Below are 14,614 nucleotides of genomic sequence, written 5' to 3' on the forward strand. Positions count from 1 at the left end.
CCAGAAATTGGAGATTTCTTGCTGAGTAATAAAGTTTTTTCTCACGTAACTTTTGCTTCTTTTGCAAATTACTTTAAATCTGCGCCCTCTCGTTCTTGATCCTATCACAAGTGGGAACAGTTTCTCTCTATCTACTCTGTCCAGACCCCTCATAATTTTCCATATCTCTAGCAAATCTCATTTCTCCTCTCAGAGAGTCATTAGTGTTTGGAATTCCTTCCCCCAGCAAACAGTAGAGGCTGGGTCATTGAGTGTATTCAAGGCTGAGTTAGACAGACTTTTGATTGACAAGGGCATCAAGGGTTATAGGGGACAGGCAGGAAAGTGAGGTTAAGGGCACTCTCCTTTATTTCTTTATATCTGGCCAATTTATTCCTCAGTTACATTTTGACATTTTATCTCGAGGGCTTTCTCTTTTACTACAAAGAGAAATTATACAGTTAATGAAAATGTTTCCAACATTATCATAATCGGAGCTGTAATTCTCACATGCTATTAGTTTACAGTGTACACAACCTGTATTTGGAAGATATCACTTGGAGCGTGCCTTGGTTGAGAATGCATTTTTTTGTTGTTTTCTGCAATTGTTATTCTATAATCAAATCTATAACATGTTTAAATATAGTTTAGCAATTAAGTACTGACAAAGCTGAGTGAAGCAGAAAAAAGCAGCAATATTGGGTGACAAACAATATGAACATTGCCTACTGAGGAACAGGTTAAAAAGTTAGATAGTAGAGAAGCAGTGGCAGATATTTAAAGAGATATTTCATACCTCTCAAAAAAGATGTATTCCATTGAGGAAGAGCTCTACCAGAAGAATGTTGCTAACTAAGAAAGTTAGGGGTGGTGTCAAATTGAAAGAAAAGGTGTGCAATGCTGTGAAGGTTAGTGTTAGGTCAGAAGGTTGGGAATATTTTAGAAACCAGCAAAGGATGACTAAAAGAATAATAAAGAGGGAGAAATTGGAGTATGAGAGAAAACTACTAAAAAATATAAAAAACAGACAGTAACAGCTTATACAAGTATATAAAAAGAAAAAGAATAGTTAAAGTGAGCATTGCTCCCTTAGAGGATGAAGCTGGGGAATTAATAATGGGTAACTGAACTGGACTAGCCATACCATATAAATACTATGGCTATAAGAGTAGGTCAGAGGCTAGGAATCCTATGGTGAGTAACTCACCTCTTAACTCCCCAAAGCCTGTCCATCATCTACAAGGTACAAGTCAGGATTGTGATGGAATACTCTCCCCTTGCTTGCATGAGTGCAGCTCCAACACTCAAGAACAAAGCAGCCTTTGATTGGCACCCCATCCACAAACATTCACTCCCTCTGCCACCAACGCACAGTGGCAGCAGTGTGTACCATCTACAAGATGCATTGGAACTCACCAAGGCTTCACGGACAACACCTTCCAAACCCACGACTGCTACCATCTAAAAGGACAAAGGGAGCAGATTCATGGGAACACCATCATCTGGAAGATCCGCTCCAAGCCACACACCATCCTGACATGGAAATATATCGCTGTTCCTTCACTGTCACTGGGGTAAAATCCTGAAACTTCCTCCCTAACAGCACTGTGGGTGTACATGCACCACAGGGACTGCAGCAGTTCAAGAAATCAGTTCACAACCGTCTTTTCAAGGGCAATTAGGGATGGGCAATAAATGCTGAACCTAACCAGTGATGCCCACATTCCATGAATGAATAAAAAAAATAAGGAAATGACAGAGGTTTGAACAAGTATTTTGTATCTGGCTTCACAGAAGAAGACACAAAAACCATCCCAAAAATAGTTGAAAATTGAGAGTCAACAGGGAGGGAGGAACTTAGAACAATCATTATCACATTATCACTGAAGAAAAAGTAATAAGAATACGAATGGGAATTAAACCTGGCAAGTCCCCTGGACCTGATGTCCTGCATCCTAGGGTCTTAAAAGAAGTGGCTGCAGTGATAGTAAATGCGTTGGTTGGAATCTTCCAAAATTCCCTAGATACTGGAAAGGTCCCAGCAGATTGGAAAACAGCAAATGTAATAGAAAAGCAGAGTGCTATTTAACAAGAAAGAGACTGCAGAATGCTGTGGTACTGAGGGGCCTGGGTGTCCTTACACATGAATCACACAAAGTTAGCATGCAGGTACAGCAAGTAGAAGGCGAATGGAATGTTGGCTTTTATTGCAAGGGGAGTGGAGTATAAAAGTAAGGAAATCTTACTACAACTGTACAGAGCATGGCTAAGATCACATCTAGAGTACTGCGTGCAGTTTTGGTCACCTTAAATAAGGAGGGACATACTTGCCTTGGAGGCCATTCAGAGAAGATTCACTAGGCTGATTCCTGGGATAAGGAAAGGTTGAGCAGTTTGGGCTTAGGCTCATTGGAGTTTAGAAGAATTAGAAATGATTTTATTGAAACATATACAATTCTGAGGGGGCTTGACAGGGTAGATGCTGAGAGGATGTTACCCCTAGTGCAGGGAACTAGAGCCAGGGGGCACAGTTTCAAAATAAAGGTTCTCCCATTTGCGATGGAGATAAAGAGGATTTTCACAGAATCTCAGAATTGTTACAGCACAAAAGGAGGCCATTCAGCCCATCATGTCTGTAAAAGCTCTCCAAATAAGCAATTAACTTAGTGTCATTCTCCTGCCTTCTCTACCTAACCCTGAACATTCTTCCTTTTCAGATAATAATCTAATTCCCTTTTGAATGCTTTGATTGAATATGCCTCCACCACACTCTCAGACAATGCATTCCAGACTCTAACCACTCATTGCATGAAAAAGTTTTTCCTCAGATCACTTTTGCTTCTTTTGCTAATTACTTTGTATCTGTGCCCTCTCTTTTTCGATCCTATCTTGAGTGGGATCAATTTCTCCCTATATACTCTGTCTAGACCCCTCATGATTTTCAACATTTCTATCAAATCTAATTTCTTCTCTCCCGGCAAACAGTGGAGGCTGGGTCATTGAGTATATTCAAGACTGAGTTAGACAGATTTTTGATTGAGAAGAGAGCCAAGGGTTTTAGGGGACAGGCAGGAAAGTAGGATGAAGGCCACATCAGATCATCCATATTGACTGGTGGAGCATGCTTGAGGGGCTGAACGCCCTACCTCTGCTCCTATTTCTCATGTTCTTATTGTAAATTCAGATTGAAAATTTCATCTTAAACACTACCTTCTTGTACTAACTGAAATATATTAAAGTTCCTTAATATTTAAATTAGTGCTCTTTTTACTCTTAGTTTGCATAATTAATTGAATTGCCTTTCTCGTGAGCATACATTAGATTTTCCATTTAGGTATCCATCAGTTCCACTGTATGATGTGGTTTCATAAAGGTCAGAACTCAAACATTCCAGCCTGAATCAAATGTGGTTAGGAGATTGATCAGTAGCCTGTGGTCAGAACTTGGGCGGGAAATCACCTGTCAATTTCTGGTAACTAGTCCACAAGCATACTTTGGAACTGTTAGAATGAACCTAAACCTTTGCTAGATTAAGGCAATCTATCTCAGGGGAGATTGGTTATCTTATTTGGAGGTAAATCTGACCCTAATAGTGCTGAAGACTTCAAAATTTGAAGTTTTATGCTTAGCCTAGAAAGTCTTGTTGTATCCCAGAGTACCTGACTTGAGTAATGTCCAAACTAAAACAAAGGTAAATTCAGCAACCAATGCAATAAACCAAAAAGGAATTGCACCTGCTATATGGTATTAGTATCAGGGTACTTGACTTGCTTCTTCACATAATATTCTTTTTTAATGAGCTGTTCAGTATTGATAGGTACATTATAAACTCATTCGGAGCTGACTCACAAAACAGTTTCCCACCTGTGTGGAAAGAAATATTCAAACACCGTGACATCTAAGTTGAATAATGGATGTCGTTTACTATGTCACTGGAGTGGCCTCTCCTGAATTCTTCATACTGAAAAATGACCATTTGAGAGAAGTACCAGAACCTTGTCAGTGCCCATTGAACCAAAACCCAGCATGAGTCAGTGCCTCCGGAAGATAAGGGGAGTTTATTGAAATAAAACTAGTCATTCAGAGTGAGCTTGAGCAGTAAATCACTTTGATTGGTTCCTTTAAACTCTGGGACTGGTTGTCAATCCATTACAGTAAGTCCTTGCTTAATGTAATTGCATTCCTGAAAAGTGCAATTTCAAATGAAGCAATGTTAAGTGAATCAGAATTTCCCATTATAACCAATGTAAAAGCTGTGGTCAGGTTCTATAGAAAAAATAAATAAATTTAACATCTTATAAATTGAAATACTTTACATTGCTAAATTCCCATATTCATAAATGAATTAACTTTTAAAATAAATTAAGTTTAAAAATATAGAAGAAATATTGTGACTCTTTCTATTTACCTCTGGCTCGCTGCTTCTCCCACACCCTGACCCTGCAGCCCACCGCCTTTCTTGCTCGCTGACCTGCCAGCTTGCCACTCCTACCATTCTCTGACCCTTTGGCTTGCTGCCTGTCCCGCATCCTGACCCTCCAGCTCGCTGGGGAGGGTCAACCCAGTGCCTGCTCGATGGAGTTATTTTCACATTTGGGCTTCATTCCAATTTCCTACAATCTCCCAGAACTACATAAGTGCTGGTAGGCAGCTTGTGTTGTGATATGATTACTTACCTCTAGATAGAATGTGATGTGTAACTCAGTGACTTGTGCTCAGTATATAGCAGCAACTCTGCAAGGCAGAAGCCTCCCAGTTAACACTGGGACTATGTATATAGTCTTATCTTCAAATATAGAACCCACATTATTGTTTACCAATTCTTGTTGCATGATTGGTATGTTTACATCAAATAGAAAAACAACATGGAGACAGTGTGGTTTTTGAAGAGATTCGCTATGTAAAATGGCTCAGAGATTCTGTCCCTGGGATCCATTACGCTCCAAGTCTCACTACAATAACTTACTCTGGTCACCCCAGATATTTTATATTGTGGACATCAAAGATCCAATGATCACAGGCTTACTGGCATGCAGGAACCTGCCCTTGACCACCATCCATGATATTGTCAAGACAATGATGAGGGCCACAAACCATAAGGAGTGCCATTGGAAAACTCATGCTTACACTGGGAGAAGACCATCTAACTCTGCAATGTAGATCATTAGCCAATAGGCTACATGGCACCATTCAAACCAAATGTCTAAACCCATTTTAAACTTGCAAACTTCATCATACTGCGAAACTGACACAGAATTGCTATTCAGCAGACAAGTGCAGACAACCCTCCCCAGTCATTACTCATTGATACACCAAATGGCATGACAGTGCAATGTTGCAAAATCAGAACAATACCACAACTAGAAACACCGAGTAATCCTATTGTGAACAGAACACAGTCTAAGAAGCAACACAAATATTGCACCTCCAACAGGCATTCTAAAAACATACAGCAGCCTCCAACCAAGATCACCGTAACTAAGTCTGGACAGATGATCAAACCATCGATACATTTCAGAGGCTTGTAAATTGTATTGTACAATGGTATTTTCTTTTGCTCTCAGTTAAATAGTTTGATTCTTTAAGGGTAAACCTTGAGCTCAAAAAAATAGGGGATGTTGTGACAGGATGTACATGTACCTTGAAGGGGGTGTATTTTAAACTGTTGTCAATTATTATTCACCTCCAAACAGGATGTGATGTTGAACTCCATGACTTGTACTTAGTGTACAGCAGCAGAATTGCAAGGTAGAAGTGCCCCTGTTAACACTTCATGTTGTTATGATCTAATGTCAGACCCCCAAGTTTTTGGTGACATCTGGTTAGGGTCAATAACATTTTGTTAAAGTAGACAAAATTTGAGATTCAAGATACTTGCTAATAGCATAAAGCCACAGGATTTCATGGTGTTTGAAAAAACAAAAATAAGCTTTACATGGTCAGAAAGATAACACTATTTACAATGTATATATTATGCTTTAACATTCAGGGTTGATACAAAGTACAATCAAGAAAACTATGGTCAAACACACCTCACTGCACAATAAATGGCAAATGCGACCAGAGCCCAAGAATTTCTCAACAACCCACCCAGATGTCAATGAACACTGTGAGTCAACCAATCTCACTGAAACTCAGTCTCTCTCACGAAGGATTTCAGTCTTTACCTTCGAAGATCTAACCTAGAAATTCTTTCCAAAAGTCACTCTAATTCAGACGGCATCAACGATGGCCGACCTCGTAGTGTTCTAATCTCATCTCCCAAGATTCCGTTCTCCTGGATTTTGGAGTCTATACTCCAGCACCAACTTAAAGCACAATTTCAGACCTTCAGCTGTACCCAGCAGAACACTATTGATCCAAAGGGGTACCTTTGCCCCAACGGCCCTGAACCCTCTTCACTTAAAGTCTGCTACACGCAGACCTTTTCCTGTTTGGAGCCGGTTTATCTGCTCCTCTTTTTTCTTTAATTTAACTGGGACTTGGCTCCATCCCCTTTCTCTGTCCCCTACCTGGGACTTCCTTTTGGGACTGCTCCTTGGCCCCTCTCCCTTTGGGACCTCTCCCTATCCCCATGCCTTGTTCCCTGCCTGGGACACTAGTCTTCCATGGCACTCCACTCCTAATCACCTGACAGGTTTTCATGCCTTTTTTTGCTTCCTTCAAAGATGCTTTGGGCCCAAAGAACTGCGTATGTGTGGCCTGCTCTTGGTCTGCACATGCACAAAAGCTCTGAGGTCTGTGGAAATCTGATGGCTTCTCCTTGGAGCTGAGCCAGTCACGTTTAGTAATAGAGAAGGGGAAGGCAATCCTGGGTGAGGGCCGCGAAGGATTGGGCATTAGAGGGGTCAATTCTTGTGGAGGCAGGAGGAGTATTAAGGAGACTGCTTTATGCCAAACACCAGTGGGTGGACCTCATGTGTCACATGCTCTGTTCATTGGTACTTCAGAATTGTATCAGCTTCCTATCAGTTTCATGGGATCTCAATTTGCATGGGCTAATGAGGCACTTAACTGTTGCTAGCTGGTGTCTGGTTTGCCCATTTCAAGGCCCCTACAAAATAATAGTGATAAGAGTGGTAGCAGGCAAGGGACGGTAACTGCTGTGCCTCAATTTTCATTCTGTTATTGCCACACTCCTGCCTGACGGTGCAGGTGAAAACTAGCCTTAAATTTCAACACATCAGCAAAGAAGGAATGATGGCACTTAAACATCTGGGGCTGATAAGGACCTAAACTCTATTTCCACCAGGTATGGGCCTGGGATTAAGGCTGAAAACCGGCACCACCAGGATTCTGCTGCTTTTAGACTGGGCCTTTAATTTATGCTCAGGAGCTGGTGTATGAATTGACCTTTCTGCATTTCCCAGGGAAACTTCGCCCTTAAAAGCTTGACAGGCCTTAGAGGAGTCATACACCTTTAAGGTTCTCTGAGGGTCTGAACCTTTACTAAAATGAGGTAGTGGAATCTGGGGGAGATCCTGATATATAGATTTCAATATCACAATATTCACCAATATTTTGATATAATTTTGCTTTTACTATTTTATATGTCCACTGTAAAATTCTTCACCTGTGTAATCTACCTATCATGATATTGCAAATAAGCAAACAGCCAAGCTAAAAATATATTAAATATTATTGGGTTGATTGGGTAGTCACTTATGCATGGGATAATACAATACATATATGGATTATGATGATTGGTATTACATAATTCATCCTCAATCATTCTGTACCACATTATTCAATCATATAAAACAAATTTCATCAAATTATGTTTAGATGATTTAAAATACTAAATATCTGTTGTACTTGAATTCAAAATTATGGAAACATAGTCAAATTAATTTCTTCTAAAAATAAATAGCACAATTCCAATGGAACTAATGCACTTTAATGTAGTGACGATACTAAATCAGATCTTTCTTCAGAAGCAAAAGAATGCTTCATACCTAAAAGCTATCTTACATGAGATACACTTTCTACCACAAGGTGGCACTTTTGTGTTAAAAAGAAGCATGTTTATAGATTTCATAGATAAGTGAAGGTCCTGGTATATTGTCTGAAACTCCGTAATCCAAAGTTAACAATGTGGTATTAATCTATTATTAATACAGGCTTTATGACTATTACTTTGGCTTTTTCCATATCTCAATCAGAATAAAAGTTCCAATTCAAAATCAGTCGTAAAAGCAGTCTTCCTGAACATAGTTCGACAATGCACATGGATTAATTTCTAGACAGCCCCATGCTGCCAAACTCCCTGGAGGAAATAATATTAATTAAGCATAGAGAAACATAATTCCAGTAGATCCACTCCAGTATATTTGGAGATTTCTGCTGGAATCAAGAAGCAGACCTGGACGGATTAAGTTAATTGATTTCCTTTTCCAGTTCAGTAATGGGATTTTAAGGTAATAGAAACTTGTCATTCACAAGCCTTTAATATGTGATTCACAACTATGGAATCTAATTCCACTGGAACCTTCAGCCAGTTGAAAAGGTCTTAAATGATTGCAATAGTATTCTAACCTTACAATATGTATGGGACTTAGTGGAATCAGAATCATACAGCACTGGAGGAGGCCATTTGGCACATTGTATCTCTGCCACTCTTTGAAAGAGCTATCCAATTAGGCCCACTTCCCTGGTCTTTTCCCATATCCCTGCAAATTGTTGCTTTCCAAGTATATATTAATGTCTCTTATGAAATTTACTATTGAATCTCTTTCCACCACCTTTTTGGGTACTGCAATTCTGCAACAACTCACTGCATAATTTTTTGTTCTTACGTGATCCACGATCTGTAGCTCTATGTTTCTTGGCGCTTTCATAAACATTAACTGCCAAACATCCTTCTTTTTAAAAGCCAGGCTCTTCAGGCCATCAGGTGACAGATCTTAACCCTTCATTCAGGAAGCATCTACCTAACATGTACCAGCAGCTGCTCCTGCTCACTCTTACTCTGTATGTCACCCAGTGCACTCCCCTCGGTCTCACTCTCTCATTCTCCTGAGTAGAAGTCTGTTCTAATGCTTGTGAGGAAGACATTGTGTGCGAGCAGGGCTGGATGTAATTGGGTCTGTATTTAGTCACATTTAGAGAGTTTAGCACTTGAAATAGATTGAGAATTTCTTTTTGATACTAGCTCATGGAGTAAAACCCAGCAAGCAGTGAATTACAGGTACGACAGCTTCGAGCACTAAAGTATTATATTACCTGTGAGAGTTTTAGTGGAAATGTATATGAGTAAAGGAAAAGACTCAGGTAAAGCTGGTGGTGGAAAGGGCACCATAGACATTGAAAATAAGTAATTCAAGCACTGTAGCACAGCAATAGGGGAAGCATTATAAGTGATGGGCACAATGCATTCTGGATATTGCTGGTTCTTTTTACCTTGCCTGAACTGGTACAATCATTAAACAGCGTTGCGATGTGTGGTTTGCTTTTGTTAGCATTGATTGCCCTGACAACCTCTTTCCATTGCTATTGTGCTACTCTGTGAGGCCCTGAATTGCTTTGTGCTCTCCTTTACATGACTTTATCCAGTAGCAGCACCTCAGCTGTTCTGAGCCACAGTGCCCACCTACCAGTCCACTGTTTAATTTTAATGCTGCTGTTTCTGCCTGTTTAAGCCTCTGCAGGCTTTTAAATCCCGCTGTAGCAATCCGTTGGGGAAATCCTTTCCCCTTTCAGTAGCTGAGCTCTGAATCAGTGACATTTATCATTGCTGGAATTTGTTAAAAAAATATTTTAACTAATATAAAAACAAAAATCTGCGGATGCTGGAAATCCAAAACAAAAACAGAATTACCTGGAAAAACTCAGCAGGTCTGGCAGCATCGGCGGAAAAGAAAAGAGTTGACGTTTTGAGTCCTCATGACCCTTCCACAGAACTCAGTCCTGTGGAAGGGTCATGAGGACTCGAAACGTCAAATATTTTAACTAGGCTGACCCTTGAAGCTAGGCAGAGCCAACTCATTTCCATTAAGCGGATGTGAACTGTTTAAAGCTCTACTTCCACTTGTACATCAAGAGCTTTGTTTAAAACTACAAGGGTGTTCCCTTGCTTTGATTTCTAAAACATTTAGAAGCATAGACTGAAATTTGGCTCTGTAGCATTGCTGGAGCTTTGGAAGCCCAAGACCCAAAAAATGTTGCCTGGAATGCTTCTGGCCACTTCTGGCATGGCCCTGGCACTATCCCCTGGCTCACGGGGCCCTAGCATACATATGCCATGCAAGAAGCTGAAGCATGCAGAATGGACAGACTGTGATGTCAAATAGCCTATAATGCTAACCTAACACACAATTTGCCATTTTGGACTGTGGATTAAGATCCTCTTAATCACTTCCAGCTGAACATATGTTCAGCTGCATAAGGGACTTCCTACATTAGCGCTACTTAGAGAGCTAACCACGCAAGCTTCTGGTGATCTCCTTTTGACTTACTTTTGCTGGTATAATATGAGGACCTCACTACCTCTGAGAATGTACCTTCACAGAACTCATACATTCCATGCAACAGCTCAGATAGTCACAGTTCAGTACAATCGGTAAAGCAGACAGTTAGGTTTTCACCTAGTGACTCACACATCACAAGTAAACAAGAGCAGATGGTGGAGACAGGGACATTGATGGAGAGTCTGCATCAGGGGGTGCATTACATTCCAAGCTCTACTCAACTGGACTCAGATGCAGCATGTTGGGACAACAAACAGAATACTTCTGGAGTGACAGCAGAGAACATGCAATGTACTTGAATGTGATCCAGCCATTCTGTGCACGCTTGCAAAGAGATTGGAGGCATCAATCTTGAACATGAGTGCTGTGTTGTCACAGGCCTTTGCAATGATATCTTCACCTATGGAAAGAGTAGCCACCTGCACGAAGTTTCAAATGTAGCAATCAAATGAGTGCATGCAGACCTTCACCAATGGCTTTCACACTTTGAATGCCACCTTAAACTGAATGCCTGATACCCTAGCCTTGGTCATGCATCACCTCACTGATCTGCAACAAAATGTTCTGCAGTTCATTGCTAGCAGGGAAGTGCAGCTGGGCCATGAGAAGGATGATGGTGAAAGGTGACATGGAAGTATGGACTCGAGTCACTCATTTCCTGCCACCGCTCCCCCCCCGCAACCCCCCCACACACACACAACCCAGTCAATACCTGACAAGCTGCTGCGTGTCCTAATGACCAAATCTGCCCCTGCACAGGTGCTGGTGGTGCAGTCTTTGGTAGGGCCCGCAGGCTGCAAAATGCAAAGAACATCAGCTACAAGCATCTCAGCAGTCAAAATGTGGATCTAAGCAGCCTGCCTCTACCTCAAGAAGTGCTGGGGGAAGGAAGGGTAAATATTTCCATTTGCCTTCCTAATTACTTGCTGTACCTGCAAACTACCTTTTTGTGATTTTGCATGAAGACATCCAAATCCCTCTGTATCATAGAATTCTGTAATCTCTCTCCATTTAAATAATACCTTGCTTTACTGTTCTTCCTACCAAAGTTTTCTCACATTATACTCCATCTGCCATGTTATTATCACTCACTTAACCTATATAGATAGGTTTTATACAGATCCATTTGCAGACTCTTTGTGTTGCCCTCACCATTTGCTTTCTTACCTATTTTTGTATCAACAGCAAATTTGGCTACAATACACTTAGTCCCATCATCCAAGTCATTAATATAGACTGTAAATAGTTGAGGCCCCTTCACTGATCCCTGTAGGAGCCAACTGGTTAGTTTGTCAACCTGAAAATGATTCCTTTATCCTGACTCTCTGGGCAGAATTTTCTGCCTGTCGGGCGGGCTATGCGCTTCCTGTGCGGGCGGGGCGGGATTCCCCAAAAGCGTGAGCACGTTCTTCCGCGCATGCAAAAGAAAGAGTGCACATCTCCCTGAGGCTAAGTGCTACCTCAGGGAGATCGCTTACACTTTTAAAAATATTAAAAATCAAAAGAAAAAATCCTTAACATGTCCCCCTCATGTGACAATGTCACATGAGATGAGACATGTTCATAAATTACAGTAAAACTTTATTAAACTTTTTAAAACCTTGCATGAAACTTCATCCCACCGGTGGATAAGGTTTCATGTTTTTTCTATTTGTCGCTGGGGCTCCTGGCCTGCCCGCCAACCTTAAGGTTGGACGGGCAGGTCCTTTAATTGTTTAAATGATCCTATCAATGGCCTCAATTGGCCATTAACAGGTCGGCGGGCCCGCAGCTGATTTGGCTGTGCCCCCACCTTCCTGAATATTTACATGGGGCGAAATGACGTCAGGGGTTCCCCTGACATCATCCTGCATCATTTTACGTATTGGCGAGTGCCCCTCCCCCTGCTCGCTGACGGCAAAATTCTGCCCTCTGTTTCTTGTTAGTTAGCCAATCCTCTATCCATGTTGATACATTTCCCCCAATGCTATGAGTTCTTATCTTGTGTAGTAACCGTTTATGTGGCACCTTATCAAATGCTTTTTGGAAATCCAAATTAACTACACAGTGTTATGACATGGCAGATGATGCATGCCGGGCCGATCAAGTCCACGAGGGAAACTTCATCAGGTGGTCACAACAATTTTGCAATTTGTATTTTATTTCAAGATATGTGCCCTGAATTCAGAAGTAATAAGTCCACCAAGACTTAGAGATTTTTTTTAGAAAACCATATTAAACCTTTATTAACAAAAGAAAAGATCTCAAGCACATACTCAGGTCTAAAAATTACTACTATAATAACTCCTAAAACCCCTAATTGATCTGGCTTTCAGTTACATCCCTATTAAGGCAATAATAAACAAAAATAATATATTTTAAATAGATTCCAGCAAGTTAACACAATACCCTGGTCAGTAGAATTCAAAGTGGCTTTTCCCAGCTTTGGTTTCTGTACATAGTGGCTTAATGCACAAATACTGGAGGCTTTTCACACTTCTGGTAGATCTGGTAATGCCTTCCCTGACACATCACACATTCTCCTTTATACATTTCCCCTTTTATTCCATTGTTCCATTGTTTCCATATGTCTTTGGAATTTTACCTTTCTGATAACATAGATCTATTCATGGTGTTAATATTGTCAGTAATATATTGGGAAGCATAAACACACTGCTTGGCCTAGCTTCTCTGGCTAGGTGTAAAACCATACCATCTCTTTGAAATTCAAACTATCCTGATTTATCTGAAAATGCAAATTCTCCTCAATTCACCTTCTAAAACTTCAGCCGTGTTTATGTATTTAGCATTTCAAACCTAGCTTCTTTTGATGAGTCAATGCCTCCAGACCAGCTGTCTCCAATTCAATTAAATCCCCTCCCCCCCACACACACACAGAACCCTACTTTTACAATAAATCACAATAATATTATGAGAATTATTATACTTTCGTGATAATCAATAAGTTCTCACTTAAAGTTGTGGTTGCATTCCTGAAAATTGTGACCTTTAGTGAAATGACATTAATTGAATCATAGGTTCTGATAGGGATCAATGTTAAAGCCAGAGCTGGATTCCTTTAGACATTAGACAACCTGAAAATGATTCCTTTATCCCGACTATCTAGGCAGAATTTTCTGCCTGTTGGGCGGGCGGGCCCGACCCAATCTCCGGCGGGCGGGGAGCCGATCACCGCCGGAGAAGCGGGCCCCACCGCCATTTTACGTGGGCATAGTTTTTTTTATTTTTAATATTTTTAAAATATTACCTCATCTCCTCTGGAGATCTTCCTTCCACAACTTCCAACCTCATAGTCTCCCAACCTCGGATAGCCCACTTCTACCTCCTACCCGAAATCCACAAACAGGACTGTCCTGGCAGACCGATCGTGAAAGCCTGTTCCTGCCCCACGCAACTCATTCCTTGCTATCTTGACTCCATTCTCTCTCCCCTTGTCCAGTCCCTTCCCACCTACATCCGCAATTCCTCTGACACCCTACATCATATCAACAATTTCCAGTTCCCTGGCCCCAAACCTCTCCTCTTCACCATGGACGTCCAATCCATCTGCAGCTCCATCCCCCAACCAGGATGGTCTGATGGTTCTTGGTTTCTTCTTCGAACAGAGGCCCGAACAATCCCTATCCACCACTACTCTCCTGAGCCTGGCTGAACTTGTTCTCACACTGAACAATTTCTCCTTAAACTCCTCACTTCTTCCAAATAAAATGTGTGGCTATGGCTATCCACATGGGCCCCAGTTTTGCCTGTCTCTTTATGGGGTATGTGGAACATTCCTTGTTCCAGTCCTACTCCGGCCCCCTCCCACAACTCTTTCTCCAGTACATCGATGATTGCTTCGGTGCTGCTTCATGCTCTCTTTTTGACCTGGAAAAATGTATTAATTTTGCTTCCAATTTCCACCCCTCCATCATTTTCATATGGTCCATCTATGACACTTCCCTTCCCTTCCTTGACCTCCCTGTCTCAATTTCTGGTGATAGACTGTCCACCAATATTAATTTCAAGCCTACCGACTCCCACAGCTACCTCGACTACAACTCCTCACACCCTGCTTCCTGTAAGGAGTCCATCCCATTCTCTCAGTTTCTTCGCCTCCGTTGCATCTGTTCTGATGATGCCACTTTCAAAAACAGTTCTTCTGACATGTCTTCCTTCTTCCTTAACCG

The sequence above is a fragment of the Carcharodon carcharias genome, chromosome 17 (assembly GCF_017639515.1).
Source record: "Carcharodon carcharias isolate sCarCar2 chromosome 17, sCarCar2.pri, whole genome shotgun sequence".
NCBI lineage: Eukaryota > Metazoa > Chordata > Chondrichthyes > Lamniformes > Lamnidae > Carcharodon > Carcharodon carcharias.